The following is a 12,039-nucleotide window of genomic DNA, read 5'->3' as shown; positions in this document are numbered from 1 at the left end:
AAATGCCGAGCTCAGAGCCCTCTCCTCGGACAGCACGCCAAATACGCATATCATTAATTCTATCTGACTTATTTGTAAGTGTGAACTCTTTAATCATGATAAAACATTATGATAACAGATTTTCCATGAGCCTGATATGTTACTGATTATAACGTACTATTACATTTCAAATTAAGTTCACTTTCATTGGTGGCTTGATTGTAAACATCTTCAAAAACATTTAAATAAATGATTTAAAAAAGAATTTTAAGATTTTCTCTGTCCCTACAGTACAATTTTGGCTATATTATTTGCGTCATTGCTGCAGAAAAATTTTATGTTTATTGCCCCCTCATACTTAAAAAAAAGAAACTTACACCCATGAGTACCTATAAAGTTCCAGAATGGTCTACGTGTAAATTTAAAGTGTAAATTCATGCACATGGCAGATATTAGACACAACTCATTGTGAGGGTGGAGTTTAGTTGCGCTATGCAGAATTAACAATTTAAACGATGCATCACTGAATCAAAAAATTAAGCTATACAGTAAACACTACATGACAAATAATGAATAAAGAAATGATTAAGTACAAAGATAAGGGTTTTGATGTTTTTGTGTTTCGTAAGAAAACAGGCAACAGTTCTCACTTCTGTTTCATGGTAGTACGTCCCAGTGTGCGCATCTTTTATGTGCACTCACAAAAACAGTACAAACTATTAAAGGAGACATTTCATAAGACTATTTTTAAGACATCATATTAGTGATGCACCGATGTATCGGCCGCCGATATTAATCGGCCGATATTTGATGAATTTGAAACCATCGGAATATCGGCAATAGCACGAGAAAGGCCGATACCGATTGTTTATTAATTAACTGCATAAAGAAATCCATTATATGTAAAAAATGAGTTAATGTTGTTAATAAAATAAATGCTGAATAGCTAAAACCACCTTTGAAGGTTGTCATGCTGTCTTATTATAATTGTTTTAGCTTAATTTGTGCCTCTCTTATTATGTTGGTCAGTTGAATGTTAATTAGATCCAATCCATGTTCAGTAAAAATAATTTGATGCAGAAATAAACTAGCTAATAGACCAACTGTATAGTATTTTATACAAGTGTTTAATATCGGTATCGGCCAGAAGTTGTCTGTTTAAATCGGTATCGGTATCGGCCCAAAAAAAATCCTATCTGTGCATCCCTACATCATATAAGTCTTTGGTGTCCCCAGAGTGCATATGTGAGTTTTAGCTCAAAATGTCATATAGATAATTTATTATAGCATGTTAAAATTGACACTTTTTAGGTGTGAGCAAAAATGTGCCATTCTTGTGTGTGTACTTTAAAATGCAAATAAACTGATATCTGCACGTAATGGCATTGGCGTGGTTGGATAGTGCAGATTAAGGGGCGGTATTATCCCCTTCTGACATCACAAGGGGAGCCAAATTTCAATTACCTATTTTTTCACATGCTTGCAGAGAATGGTTTACCAAAACTAAGCTACTGCGTTGATCTTTTTCACATTTTCTAGGTTGGAAGAATCACTGGGGACCCAATTATAGCACTTAAACATGGAAAAAGTCAGATTTTCGTGATATGTCCCCTTTAAGGCATAGTATAAGTGGGTGAATTGGGACCCAGCTGCAGTGTTTTGTTGTTTTGGGGATCTGTGTGAATGGGGATCATTTTGACAACATCGTCCGCATAACTTTATAAAAATGCAAAGGTGCAAATTTTAGCTTTTAGTAAATTGTTTAGTGTACTGTAAACGTACTCTGTGATTTTAGACATATTTATTCAGATTTGGGTGATTTTTGCAGAAGGTTTCATTATCGAAAAACACAATTTTTTAAAAATTTTAATTTAATACATTATAAAAAAGTTTAAGACAAACAGGTGAAACTGAATAACTGCAAATCACATTAATGGTTGCTGTGGTAATCCTATATGAGACCATTGAGTAATACAAAAGAAGTAACGCAAAAAAACTTTAGTTCTTGTAACATTAGTCTTCAACAAAAATCAGAAGTCTTTTAACAGAGAAGTCATATTTATATCTGTAATATTACTGCTCCACGGGACGGGAGAGATTATGCGTGACCTCAGATGCTGCAGTTTTCAATCCCAGTTGAAAGCCTGAGGTTACTAATGACTTTAAAGTCTTCAGCAAATAAATGAACAAATCAATCTAATTACTGTTGATGGAAGGCATTTTAATAGTATGCATACTTTATCATCCCATCAAACTGTAAGCATAAAGCAAGTTAGTAGCATGTAGCATATGTCCAAGCCGGCCATATAGCCACATCTGGGAAACAAAGACATCTAATGTAATTACACTTCCTGGGTCATTCAACACTACCTATTAATGTCAACCAATAAAAATGTAATGAATCGTATTAGATCCTTTCAAACACAAAAAAGTAAACCTGCTAGAATATCATATATATGCTTTCTTATATGAATCACTTTTCAGAGGGTGTTATGCTGGAGTGAATCAGGATAAAATGTCGTTGTTTGTTGCCATCTCAACGCATGTGTCAATTTGATGCTGTTTGGTGAAGATGGATTGGTTGACACCCAGACTCATATGATGGGCTCGTATAATGCACCACATGGATTTCAGCTTTAATGGGACAAAATTGGATCATGCAGAGGTGAAAATTGAATTAGGGACGATATCAGCTGTAGGGACTACTTGAGCACATTGTTCGTTCTTCAGGATGGTGGTAAGGGTTTGCTCATCAAGGAGTAATTAAAAATATCAATCAGCTAAAGCTTTACATTTTCTAGATTTCTTTATAACCCACATTTTCTTAAAACGCAGATTAAAATTCGACCATTACCTATTTCTATTGTAAACTCTTTGTCTTTGTCACAAACGTGTAGCTGCTCGTTGATGGTTTTATTCAAACATGAGCTCTCTGAGATGAGCTGTGCCAGCATTTTAGCAGAAAAATTGTCCAGACAGGACTTCACCTCATTTATTTTATCCTCTCATCTTCTCTATCACAGACAAGCAATAAAAGGTATAAAACCTCGGGCAGTTTAGCAAATGGCGATTTCTTAATTCTTTGCTAAATCAAAGCATCATGCAGTCTTTAACACTTACCAATGTTCTACAAAAGGGACATCCGTGTTATATATTAGCTGCTGCCTTTTGTCCTGAATGTGAGATTGTAAATGTGAGGAAAAAAGACACTATGAAAAAATAATGTATATCTATCTGGCTATTATTGCACAATAAACCCCAACAGGGTGATCAGGATCCAAAAGGGTTTATTTTATGATGACTTGCTGGATGTACATTATCAACTAGGCGGAGTGTGATATCATGTTACTACATAGTGTAAAAGTATTACCTAAGGTATAAAAATGTGTATTGCATAACCTTTACACTTATACAGCTAGATACTGAGTTTATGTAAAGGGCAAATATTATGCGCATTTTTACAAGATATAATATCTGTGTGCCTAGAATGTGTCTGTGAAGTTTCAGCTAAAAATATATCATTTGTTATAGCATGTCAAAAATGCCTCTATTTGGGTGTGAGCGAGAAAGTGCTATTTTCGTGTGTGTACCTTTAAATGCAAATGAGCTACGGCCCTCACTTCCTTACATCACAAAGTGAGCGATTTTGGTTAAAGAGCCGGTAAGATGCCAATTATAAGCGTCCTATCACTTTTTATAAGTCTCAGACAACAGGTAAATGCATGCAAGGTAAAAAAACACTGTAATTTTCTCAAAATATAAATTTAAAATTACCCCATTTCTCAGAGATCCCCAAACAATTTGTGTGAAGCTGTTCAACGACTCAGTCTGCATAAACCCCACCTTTCAGTAGCCTACTCTGCTCTGATTGGTCAACTGACAGAGTCTCCGCACAACCACAGATCAGTGACACAGACCAACAATAGTGCAACATGTATTGATAGTGCTAACATGACTTACTGAGAAGACATTATCGACATCAATACACACCATTAATCCAAGCAATAAAAATGAAGATAGAAACTAACATTTTACACTCATTTAAGCATTTATGTAGGCTAACCGGGTGTCAGGAAATGAACACGAACCCAGGTGCAGACAATTAAACAGAAAATTTTAATGTAAAAAACAAGAAAACAAAACCCACGAGGGGACAAAAGACACTAGCTAAACAAAACACTAAACAAACTAGACTTAACAATACACTTGACTAAGACTTAAAAATAGCAAACGCTTCCAACAGGACTGGTACAAAACGAACGAGCACAGGACAGCAAACACAATGGCATTAAATAGGGAAGCAAATCAAGAGGGGAACAGGTGATATGAATCAAACAATAATGAGAGAATGACAAGGGAGCGGGGTAAAAGTGACGAGACACGGGAAAAACGTGGTCTAATATAACAATACTAAGACAGCACTTTCCCACACAAAACATTGTACTGTCAGAACCCTGCCATACTGAACTAGATATTAATACTAAACAAGACTAGGCAGGATCCTGACAACGGGTCATAGCAAAACCATAAGTGAGCATGTGTTAGACGTTTGCTAACGTAACTCTCTGACAGTATATATTAAGAGTTTAAACAACTACATCATTCATCATTAATCCAAGCAATAAAAACGACGATAGAAACTAACATTTTACACTCATTTAAGCATTTATGTAAGCTAACCGGGTTTTAGCAAAACTGTAAATCAGCATGCGTTACACTCAAAAAATGGGTTTTGTAGCACTGTTCATTATACACAAATATATTTAGTTACATTAAAACATACACATTTATTTTTAAGACAAAATACAAGTGTAATGTGTTATGCTAAATCAATTTGTTATTCACTCTAGTTTACCTAACTACCTATCTTTAAACTAAAGTAATTGGTTTACTTTTGCGATTCAAACTACCGGATGTGACGTCATTTAACGACTTCCACGAAGACGGCGCGGAGCTCTGGCGCGCAGGTGATGGTTTTTCCGGTAAGTGAACTCAATACGTTTTTTCTTCAATCTATCTTAAAACATTGTTGAGGCAACTTTATTTTATGTTGAAGTCGATGGTGTTTGTGTTCGATGGTGATGATTTCACGTCATTTGTGCAGCGGTGAGGTAAAGTGTGTGATTTGTGCGTTTCAAATGTAATGGAGTGCTTCACGCGATCTGTCGTGTGACGTGTTTAAACCGTATTAAACGTGATGTACTTGTGTTTAAACGGTATTAAACGTGTTGTTCAATTTCGGGTCCTTGGTAGTGTTTTATGATAGCAGCAGTGTTGTAAACTGTGTGATTTGTGCGTTTCAATATGAATGAATGGATTGCTTCACGTGTTCGTGGTGAGTTGAACTTCGATTTTCTGTCGTGTTCCGGTGGTAACGTTAGCCATTGAACTTGTTTTACTGGTGATAATACTAGTTTTTGAAACGTATTTTCCTGTGTTTAGTCAGAGCATTTTCTCAAGGGGTTCTTAAAGTTTATTTTTTGTTGTTACTCTGAATGAATATTTACTTAAAGTTATGTTGAAATGTAAAATTTGTGATCTAAATTACTAAAACATTAAAGACTGCTGCACGTGCGTTGTGGGGTTATCATAGATATCATTGTACATATTCAAATTGATATATTCAAGACATGTTATGCTCTACTTGTTCATTAAGTAGGAATTATGCTACAGATGTAATATTGCATGACGACAAAGGCCCACTTTCACTTGTAATTTGTGTGCATGGCATGCAGTGAACTGTCATCAGAAAAAGAATACTTTGCTCACATAAAGAAAAGTAAAACGGTATTTTGCATGTTATCAGGTTGTGATTTCCAATCAAATGTCAAAGGGACTTTTATATCACACAAAAACAGAAAACACAACCAGCATTCACTGAGTGATTTTAAGCCTGGTGTAGTTTCCATTGCTGAAGTATTACAGGAGGCCAAAAGTTTTTATAGTGATGAGGCAAGTGATGCTTTTGTTCATGACTGAAGCCAGATGTGTTTTATTAAAACAGATTATTTAAACTAGAGCATATCACACTTTTTTAGGTAAACTGCATTGTATGTTAAAGTCTGTCAGTGCCTATTTTAGTTAGCTGATAATTGATTATCCATTGCTACATTGTTATATGGTTGGTGCTTTGTTTGGTGACTTTGAAAAGACAAGTCCACGCATATGTTGTAAAATATGCTTTTATTTTGTTAAATGGACAATTCATAAGTTAATGTTTTTTAATCATACTTACAATTGATTTAAAAAAAATAATTAACTAAATTTTATTTGTTTTCCACAGTCATACCACAAAGACTTCTCCAGTCTGGCTAAAAGTTACAAAAGGTGATCCTTCAGTATGCCATTTCTACTTCTGTGAGTGACCTGTCAAAGGAAATAGAAAAACAATGTAATCTACAAGGACATTTAAGGCTGCAGTTCATGGATTCTGACTTGGGCAATTAAATCTAGTTTTTAAATCTCATGTACACATCTGAAATTCAAGACAAAAGTACACTAAAGGTGGTATTTCTGACAACACCAAGTGATTGTGACAACTCGCCCCCACCACAACTGAACAGTTTTCAAAGGAGTACCTGCTCATCACCAGCTCTTTCACTTTCATCCTGTGACACAGTAGTTTTGTCAACCCCATCTACTTCATTAAGCTCTGACTGTGTTGCAAAAGTGTGTCTTGCCAAATATATAACAAAACTGAGAAAAATTGGCTGTACTGAAGTGAAATTAAATTTACTCAAGCCCAAACCAGCTGGAATTTCCAGTGCTGCTTACCATATAAAAAAAACATGCAACGCTTTGGTCAACTACTGCCCTTACCATCCACAAACGGAGACATCCAATACACTGGAAGTAGTCAGTGTAATACTTCTGTCTGAAATTAAAAAGAACAATGAGAAAACATTTTGAATGCTGATGGACAAGACCTTTTCTATCAGGAGACATGAGGTTGTCAAGGAATCGCCTTCAATAGCAGATTTCAAAACTAGATGGCCTGCTCTTTTCAGAAGGGAAGAGGTGAGTGAAAAGTTTTTGAGTCATTTATGTTTAACTTTATTGGCTTTGTGGTAACAATAATTTATTGTGTTTTGTAGATTTGTGCAGAGTTTAAAAGAATCGCAACAGCCCCATTGGTGTCTACATACTTGGCGAAGATGGATCAATATTCTGCAAAGCTTATAAGGATCTATGCAAAATGAGGAGTCGTCAGATAATTAAAAACCTGCTGGTCTCCACAACACAGGTATGAAGAACTGCACTCATTAAAACCTTATAATAAAACTTATTTTTGCACTGGTGAAATTGGAATTAGAAAGTTTCTGGAACTTGTAAAAAAGAAACAAAGGTACAGTTTAAGGTGTCCCTTTTCTGTTGTTGTTTTCCACTTACATGCTGTATTTTGCATAATAATCTAAAAATAAAGGTAAATGTTTACCTGATATTGTGAATGCTACAATTAATAAAATTTTGATATTTACATATTTAGACTGACTGACACATTGATCAGACTCCAATCTTTCTTTGTCTACCTGAATGAAGACCTGACCAGTCTAATTAAAGAGTATTTGGTAAGTATATGTGCATATATATACTTTGCTGTATTATCAAGGAATAGAAATGTTGTGGTATCCCAGGTGAAAAAGTAGTACACTTCTATATTGTACTTACAGTGCTCTATTTTTAAACTAATTTATACTTTATATACTAAAAATGATTCTTTAGTACTTTTTAAGATGTTCTTAAGATTATCTAAGTGTACTTATTTGTGCTGTTTTGAGACAACATGATTATGAACTAAAATGTGCTTTGAATATACTACTGTATCTCTGTATTAAAAATGTATTTAGTTAAAACTTGTAAACTTGAACCCAACTTTCATACAAAGATGGGCTCAAGTTTACTACGAGTGGTACCTAAATACATTTTTAAAATACATTTTTAGCACATTTCAGTTCATATTCATGGTGTCTCAAAAATAGAACAGGGAAGTACAATTATACCTTGTTCACACTGTCAGCCTAAATCTGATTTTGGTGCATATTCGAATCCATCGATTCCAATTCAGTCACATTTAGAACGTGTGAACGGCCAAAAACCACATGAAATCAGTGTTTTTTCAAATCTGTTTCGGGCTACATCCATGGGTGGTTTAAAATCCTTTTCAAATCCAAGTCAGTCTGACTGCACTGATCGCGTTTGTGTAGCTTTTCGGTTATGTCATGCTGTTGCGTCACATAAAACGTAAACACATCAGATGTTGAGGCAGATTGTCGTGCCAGCGCAACGTCATTGCCATAGAAACATTGCAGATAATCCGGAAAACAGCAGAACGCTACAGCACACACAGAACAGTTGTGATCCACAATATGGACGAGTTTGTCAAATCGGATATGCCCTAAAATCTAATCTAGACTGACATTGTGAACAATGTACAAGATGCTCTCAAGATCATCCTGAGAAGCGCAAAACAATAACTCTTAGTATATCACGTACAGAATTAGTGCATGAAAATAGAGCACCTTAAGTACATTATGGACGTATACTTTTTCATTTGGGATAACTTTTTATTTTATCTCATCTCCACTCATGGTATTTCAAACCTACGAGTTTCTTTCTAATGCAGAAAACAAGATATTTTAAATAATGTTGGTAAGCAAACAATACTTGCCCTCTTTGACTTTTTGGCTGTTGTACATTATGGAATATGAGACTGTTCTTAAAATACTTCAGTTTTACAGAATCAAGTAATGTGGTTTTGAATAACATTAAATGGTAAGTAAGAGAGTTTTCTGAACTTATTAATAAACATAAAATAATTGTTTCATTGTCATTCTCACCTGCAGGATACAGATGCACCCAGTACCCAGGAGGCGTTCCAGAAGATGGTGATGGGAGTGCTTGTAGGTTCAGACATCGAAGACAGCCCAGCAGATGTTGGAGTGTTATTGGAGGGATTAAGAGTTCTTGGACCTCATCAACATTGTGTATGCAACAACCATGCTGATGGGACTGATATATGCACTGAACTTGAGCCACTTTCCTGAATTCAGGTACACTTTTGAAGTATTGCAGTTGTTGTTTCTGGAGCTAGATGGGAAGTAACTATCTCATAAAGTTCAGACGCTGAAGACCAAGACTTTTGCAGATGTTTTGAGAAAGGAATGTTTTAATATTTCATATGTAAATGCCATGTTTTTGAAATGGCAGTACAGTAACATTCGGGAAGTAAGCAGTGTCGTCAATTTATTTTGATAGTTTTGCAGTGTGTTTTTATTTAATTAGATTAATGTAGAGTTGTTTAAAGCTTTGGCTGTACGTAAATGGTGCTGCATCTAATTTGTCATGGAATGTTAACGTTTATACTGTATCTGTAGTTTAAGTGCAATAAACATGGCTTGAAGAACTGGTGTCTGAGATTCTTTTATGAATAAAATGAATGCTATATAGAGTTTATTACAAAAAGTATATTATTGTGTGTGATGTACTTGAAATAGAAATTGTTATGTTAAAGTAACTAAAAGTAATTGGATGGAACCACTGTCCACAATGTAAATGAGTTGTATGAATAAACTACTCTTGAGTTGGACAAGCAAAAAATATTTGATTAGTTTGTACAAGTTAAACACATGTTCAGAAAACGTAACAATCTTAAGTTATGGATAAGTAACTAAGATAATTTTGTTGAAAGTTACCACGTCACATTAGTTATTTATTATTCAATTGTGTTGCTGCAACAGAAGGGTTTGGCATTGACTGAAAACAACCCTTAAATGTTAATAAAAACTAACTGGGTTGTGTGGAACCACTGTCCACAATAAAATTGTGTTCGTTTAAAGTATCATTTTTTTGAGTGTAGCCGCTTGCTAACGTGACTTTCTGACAGTATATTAAGAGTTTAAACAACGACATCATTAATCATTTTTCTAAGCAATAAAAACGACGATAGGAAGTAACATTTTACACTCATGTAAGCAATTATGTTAGTTAACCGTTATGTTAGTTAAGTTATGTTTGTACCTCCACCATAGATTTTGTAAGAGTTCAATAATTACAAACCTTAAGACAACCTTAATGCAAAGGATTGCAAAAATATTCTGTGTTAAACTGGAAATTTGCACCAAAGCCGATTGGCTTTGGGCCCAATTTTATATGGTGTATAAAGAATAGATTTCAGCATATGGAGTGCATATCATAAATATGTCAATTTTATAACTCGTAATGATGACCTAAATGCAAACTCTATTATGCTATTGTCTCATTTGGTTGGAGACGCTTTACAGCTTGGTTACTTATAATACACAAATCGACTACCTCACCTGTCTGCTATTCTGGAGTTTAGGGCCTTTGGGCAACATCCGCCTGTCTACTGTTGTAGGATCAACTGAGCATTATTTAGTATCCCTTTCAAGACTTCTGTGGGCAGCCGATATATCAAATATTTTTTTGCCTGGTTTCACACAGTAAAGAAAAGCTTAACAGCACTCATAACGTTTTGAGCTGACAAAATGCCCACACAATTCACATACAAGTAACGAAAACACAAGGAAAATAAAGCAGCCATTTTTTTAAGACAATACAGTCCAGCGGGTTTGAAGTAGCACATATTGAAGGGGCGAGAGAGATGTCATGAAGAAGGGGAGAGAGAGGACAATAAGAGAGATAGGACAAATGACAGACAGCATCTTAGAGAGTGAAAGCGGATAAAACAGAGACAAAGAAGGGAATGAATAAGTTTTGAAAAGGTGCGAGAGAGAGAAAGAGAGAAAATGAAAGAACAAAGGACAGACAGAGGAAAGAGAGGAAGTCAGACTAATTGCCTCAGTCTCAGATTTGCACCTGTCAGATGCCCCCTAGTGACATTAAAATTGATTTCTTTTCTGCTGTGGTTCACCTGTGGTGTTGCAAAGAGATCAAGCCAGCCAGAGCCTGAAATACAGGAGATGTTGCTGCAGGGGACACCGGGTCAACGCTGAAGCCCTTTAAATGTGTGTGTGAGAGAGAAAAACGTCTCTGAGAAAATGTTCATTCTGACAGAAGAAGAATTAGTTTTGTGTTGTGCTCATGGGCTTGGGAGTTATATTGAAGACAGAGAGACAGACAGACAGACCAATAGATGGAAATATCTACATCCATACATATCCATTGACTTGTCTTTTCCATTAGAGAAACATTGGGTTGCTGGCATGACATTTTTCACACATTCTTCTTTGCAACCCCAGAACAAAAGTCATCTGCGTCCGATTACCTTCATAATCCTATCAGCCTTTTGGTTATATATTATTTACCAAATGCTTATCATCCAGAGCGACTTACAGTACAGTAATTATACAGACAGTCTCCCTGGAGTAAGCTGTGCTGAATTGCCTTGCTGGAGGGCACGGTGATGCAGGGCCCCGCTTACTAATTCAGTTTACAGATCAGTCCCATCTGGGACCAAACCAGCACAGAGCCTTAACCATTAAACCCCTACCACCACATTCTCTCTCTGTTTCTTTCTAACACATATGCAATTTATTCCTAACTCCCCCACAAGCACAAAACCACCCCAAATCTTGACCTCAAAACAGAGATTACATGATATATAGATAGATAGATAGATAGATAGATAGATAGATAGATAGATAGATAGATAGATAGATAGATAGATAGATAGATAGATAGATAGATAGATAGATAGATAGATAGATAGATAGAAAAGGAGGAACAGACAGTCAGATACAAAAGAAGTAATAGAAAGACAGACAGACAGACAGATAGGCAAACAGAGAGATGTATAGAACTGGAGGAATAGACAGGCAGACAGACAGACAGACAGACAGACAGGCAGACAGATAAGAATGAATAGACAGACAGATAGATAAAAAGGAGATACAAACAGAGAAGTCAGATAGATATAAAGACAGATAGAAAAGGAAATACAGATAGACAGAAAATGAGGAATAGACAGACAGACAGACAGACAGACAGACAGACAGACAAACAAACAAACAGAAAAGATGGACTAGACAGACAGACAGACAGACACAAAAGTAGGAATAGACAAACAGACAGACGAAAAAG

The 12,039-nt window shown here is 35.6% G+C and overlaps 1 long non-coding RNA gene across 2 annotated transcripts; it reads left to right on the top strand.

Moving 5' to 3' along the window:
• The first annotated feature begins 5,836 nt into the window (after positions 1–5,836).
• LOC141362144 (uncharacterized) lies at positions 5,837–9,382 on the top strand. 2 transcript variants are annotated; one of them, XR_012368135.1, is made up of 3 exons: positions 5,837–6,996; positions 7,074–7,547; positions 8,830–9,382. It is a non-coding gene; the product is annotated as an uncharacterized lncRNA (long non-coding RNA). The 2 variants fall into 2 exon arrangements; XR_012368134.1 differs by having other exon boundaries at positions 8,823–9,382.
• Positions 9,383–12,039: the final 2,657 nt, after the last annotated feature.

Source organism: Misgurnus anguillicaudatus, chromosome 25 (genome assembly GCF_027580225.2).
Source record: "Misgurnus anguillicaudatus chromosome 25, ASM2758022v2, whole genome shotgun sequence".
Lineage (NCBI taxonomy): Eukaryota > Metazoa > Chordata > Actinopteri > Cypriniformes > Cobitidae > Misgurnus > Misgurnus anguillicaudatus.
This window is presented reverse-complemented; position numbering and strand designations above follow the sequence as displayed.